Source organism: Sinocyclocheilus anshuiensis, unplaced genomic scaffold (assembly GCF_001515605.1).
Source record: "Sinocyclocheilus anshuiensis isolate Anshui unplaced genomic scaffold, SAMN03320099.WGS_v1.1 scaffold426, whole genome shotgun sequence".
NCBI classification, from domain to species: Eukaryota; Metazoa; Chordata; class Actinopteri; order Cypriniformes; family Cyprinidae; genus Sinocyclocheilus; species Sinocyclocheilus anshuiensis.
This window is the reverse complement of record NW_015542362.1, coordinates 1,979,129-1,984,291: the sequence shown is the minus strand read 5'-3', so window position 1 is coordinate 1,984,291 and position 5,163 is coordinate 1,979,129. Positions and strand designations below refer to the sequence as shown.

General features: G+C 34.4%; 1 protein-coding gene and 1 long non-coding RNA gene across 3 annotated transcripts in view; one reads left to right on the top strand and one right to left on the bottom strand.

Annotated features, from left to right (window-relative positions):
* Positions 1 to 5,163, bottom strand: part of LOC107691970 (chondroitin sulfate synthase 1-like) — an 84,082-nt gene that overhangs the window by 41,393 nt on the left and 37,526 nt on the right. The window lies entirely within an intron of this gene.
* The window catches only part of LOC107691973 (uncharacterized), a 1,816-nt gene continuing 892 nt past the window's right edge, over positions 4,240 to 5,163 (top strand). For both annotated transcript variants that reach the window (XR_001634606.1, XR_001634605.1), the window contains exon 1: positions 4,240 to 4,419. This is a non-coding gene — a long non-coding RNA (uncharacterized LOC107691973). The remainder of the gene's footprint in view (positions 4,420 to 5,163) is intronic.

Genomic DNA, 5,163 nt, shown 5'->3' with positions numbered 1-5,163 from the left:
TCCTTATTTTTATATTTGAAAAAAAAAAAAAAAAAAAGTGAATATTGGTAAATAAATTAATTTAATTTATAGCACTGCAATGTTTTACTCTGTGGTGTCTATTGCAAGACAAGGGTGAATATCGCTAAAATAAGTAAAATACTCTGCAATGGTTTTGTTTGTAGTGTCTATTCCAATATAATGGAAAATATTGCTAAAGAAATAAATAAAAATAATTGAATAAAATACCTTTGCAGTGTTTTAGTTTGTAGTGTTTACAGCAACATGATGGTGAATATTGCTAAAATAAATAAATAAATAGAATAAAATAAAATACTCTGCAATGTTTAGTTTGCAGTGTGTACAGCAATATGATGGAAGGATGGAAGGAAGGGAGGGAGGGAGGGAGTAAGGAAGGAAGGAAGGAAGAAAAAGAAAGAAAGAAATTAGCACAACACAGAAAAAAAATAAAAGCTGTATATATAAATTAAGAATATTTAAAATAAAAAAAGGCTGGAAATTGGTGTTGGTGTTTCTGTGCAACATTTTTATGCAATATCCCACAATTTGCCTACGAATCATGAATGGAAACTAGGGCTGTGCAATATTGAAGAAAAATGTGATATTCGATATGCGATACGATATTGCTTAAAGTGAGTAAAATCAATTTCAATTATATTTTAAAATATTTAAAAATGAAAATTATATAACCAATTTGTTTCACATTTTTTCTTGGAAAAGAAAGAATCACTACAACTTCTGAAAGTGACCAGCAGTGTTTTAGCATTACTCAAAAAGTAATGTCACAAATCAAAAAGTGTCATTTTAACATCAGTGTGAACATACGAAAAATAAATTAATGACACTAATTTTATATCATTGTAACTTAAAAAAAAGGAAATACACAATTTACAAGCATAGATATAATAAACAGTATAATAAACAGTTCTGTATTCAGATACAGAAATGTAATAATTAAGTGTAAAATAACACTGCATAGTGGTCACTGTATGAATTAAATTTAGATTAATCTTTGTTATAGCGTTTTGTTGTTTGATTAACATTAGTGACATATTCAGCAGCACGTATTTATAGGCTGCTGTCCCTTTAAATCCGACTGCATGGATCCAGTATAATAATACACATCCGATTTCTTTCTCACCTGTTTACATTCATTTAAAACATAACCGACTGCGTTTACGAGAATGATCGTCGAGAAGCGTACTATTGACATAATTCTGTGTGTATGTGTCTGTTCAAACATGAGGAGATGCGAAAGACAAATCAACTCGGTGTTGATTTAGTTTGTAAAAACCAAGTGCTTTATCTGCACATCAAACACAGTCTTGAGTTCAGCCAATACTCAAAGCACCATTACTGCTGGAGCTGAACACTGCCCTTTAAAATGGCTAATGTGTGACATATGTTTTCAAAATGAAAAAACTGCATATCAAAACTGTATGTTTTAGATCAGAAATTAACATAAGCGTGCAGTGGGTTCATGCAGATAAATGACAGCTCCATCATCGGACCCATTAGCACCAATCACAATTAAGAATGTCTGTGGTGAGAGAGAGTGACACCATGCTGTGCCGTCATGCTGCCAGTATCTCCCTGCCAAACACACACACCAGACAAGGTTATCCCGCGCCAGCTCTGATAAGACTGAAGCTAATCTAAAACAGGAACTTAAGGATAAACCAAGACTGCTGGGAAGCCGCTTCACAGCAGGGACGGCCACGGTCCATGCAACTAACAAAAACAGCGTAACTAAGCTGGGGAAGCAATAACGCAGAGTCATTCCGGTGAAATGTAATCATAACATTTAGAAGGCAAGTCAATAAAATCACCCAAAAACAATGAAACGGTTGTGCAAGTGATTATTCTGTTTACAATTTCTTTAACATTCTCTCAAAGAAAAAAGGCAACATCTGTTTAAGGTGTTTAACTTAATTGTGAGACAACTGTAACAAAGACAATAGATGTAGATACTGCTTTACATTAATTTTTTATTTTTTAAATATTTTTATTAACTACATGTCTAAAATATTGTTTAATGCTGTTATTGTCTAATGTTTTTATGTTTGGTATATACTCAGTTTGCAAATACTATACATCTATAGACACTGAAGGGCAGTGTAAACAGAGCTGATTAATGACGACAAGGAATTAGAGGCTTTACATTTGTTTTCTGGACCCGGGCGTTTGATCGACGACTGATTTTGTATTCCTCAGGAATGCAGCTTTTCTTCATCGGTCTTGTTGTTGGAGTTGTGTGCGCAGACCTATTGAGGAAAGTCAGGCTGGCATTGTCCTTGGACAAGTCAGAGGCATGAGGTTACAGATGGAACTGTGGGGTCAAAAGTTAAGAAAACAAAGCGAACCCTGGGAAGGTACACAAAGAGCAGCAGGGCCTTTCATTTCAGCCGTCCCAGCGAGCCACCCACAATGACAGCAGACCTACCACATCCTAACATCAGAAACACAGATACAGCTGATGCTGTGATCTGTCTTCCACCGTGCCACAAATTTAGTTTAGATGCTACGTCAATGACATTACTCAAGAAAACAAGATTTTTAATTTTTTGCCAGTAATAATGAGGACAGGACAAAAATATGCATCATGACTAAAGAAATATTATGCAGAATATGAAAACAGAAAAAAAGTATTAAAAATATTATATATATATATATTTACATGTATATATTTATATTTATATTATATATAAATATAATTAATATATAAACAACATATTTTTTCTGAAATATATACATGCATGTGTGTGCATTTATATATGCATAATAAATATACACAGCACACTTATATATTATGTAAAGAAAAACTTTTATTTTGGATGCGATTAATCGCGATTAATCATTTGACAGCACTAATATATATAAAATCTATCTAAAATATATATTATATTTTCTATTATAAATATTTTCACAGAATGCGTTAACAAAATTTAATATTTTTAAATTTAACTTCAAATAATTTAAATTATTGCAAAATGAAATTATGTTTAAATTATTTTATTAAATTAGATTATACTTAATTTAGACGCTAGTAAAATCGGCTAAAATTAATAAATAGACATGATAAAATATTGACTAAAAGTAAAGAATTTGTGTGTCAAAAGAGAAACTATGACTAAAACAATAGAAAAATTTTTTTTCAAAATGAACACCTAGTCTGAATGTGATGAATCTGTGTTAGAGTCTCTGCATTGACCTGAATCCTAATGAATGGACAAGGCCGTGTTCGCTTTTACACGCTTGAGTGCATGTTTGAAAACAGAGCCTCGATCGTTCACACTCACACGGATGCCGGACAGACAGCTGAACCCACACGTCAATAAAAGTATAGAGACCTTCGGAGTGCTGTGCACTGCTCCGCTCTCAGCCTAATGACATTGTTTAGGCTGGTTCATGCATTGTGGATTCGGCAATCTGTATGGCAGAGACACCTGGACAACAGGCACTCATGCTGTAAGACTCTTACAGCGTAATCCCGTTTAATAGGATAGAGGTTTTAACCGCTCCGCTGTGATCGCCACCCATGAACGTCCCAGCCGAGCAGCATTCAAACTCAACTAGCCCTGCTGAATTAATAGTCCCAACAATTGGTCAAACGGTGGCTTGGATGGTGGTCATGCATAAACATGGTTGAGAATGGGTGAAGATGCACGGCAATGACAGCTGACGGCGGCCAAGGGGTCACTGGGTCGTTCATTCTACAACAGCGGGGTCATGAGTAGGGATGTGCGGGTCTAGTCGACTAAACGGTACAGCACACCATCATTTTAACATTGCATTTAAAACATTTTAAATAACAAGTTAAAATAAAACGTTTGAAAAATAAAACATTATTTTTAAAAGTTTATCTGGGCGGAAACTACATTTTTACCTCAGATCTCACATGCGTAATCATATTCAATACAGGCACGTACACTGTAAAAAATGATATGATGAAAAAGCCATGACAACTTATGTTTTTAAGTTACTTTAACTCATAAAAATAATTTAAGCAATTTCAACTTTTTTTTATAAGTTATACTAGATTCAACTTGATTTTTTAAGTCAGTTTAATGTTACTGAAATTCAAAGAGCCCAATTTAGTTCAGTGAACTTAACATTTTAAGTTGTAGCTTACTGGCACTAACCGGCCAAATCTCTGAACATGGATTCATGCACAGGAGTCAAATTTGTACATGAATTTAATATCAGAGACCTTTCCAAGAAAAAAAAATATTCAGCAAATCTAGACATTAGACTCATGTTTGAAACATGAGACATCGCAGTGCAACATCAAACAAGGAGACACGGGCAGACTATACAGCGAACTAACTAAACCGCGGAGGAGTTTCAGACGAACAACTCATGAACTTGAGGAAGCTGTCCGTTGGGCTGGCGCGAAGAAGCATATTCAACATGGATGAGGTGAGTGAATGCTTGTGTAACATCATTTTTGGGAGATTATTGTTCATTTTAGCAGAATAGAGCAGAATTAGTTATGTTCTGTCATTGTTTTCCGAACTGTATTTAACTTACCTTTCAAGTTTTGTATTTCTGAGACGGTGGCCGCTGTTAGCCTGCAGATTGTAATGTAACGTTTGAGATTTGACACAAATTTGTTTCTCCACCTGTTAAACAGACGACGCCCGAGCTGTTTTCTACGACGCATGAACTAATCGTCACCAGTTTTGTCAGTTTGTTCTATTCAAACTAACGATAGATGAACAGATGAAACTTCTTAATATGATTTAAGAGACCACGATTCAAACGATTGTTAACCTTGTTCATTTGTGACTACTTTTTTAGAAAGACGTTTTTGACAGCCGAACAACCGACATGTTAAACGTTACACTCAGTTGGACGTACTGTAGGCCTAAGGTTACATCTGTTCCTCACAAGCTCGTTTTCTGTGCCATTTGTTATTTTATTGGCCATCATCATATATTTTATATATAATTTTGTTTTACGATTGCAAATTGCTTACTGGTAACAGATTACAGGTAACAGTACATTAAATGCAAACAAATGCATTATGTTGTATGAATCGGTCGTATTTTAAACATGAACAAAAAGTCTGTAAAAGTGTTGTGTAACTTACATCTTTGGGCTTAACTAATTAATTAGCAATTAACCAACAATTCCCCGTTTACCTCCCTTTGTAGGCTATGA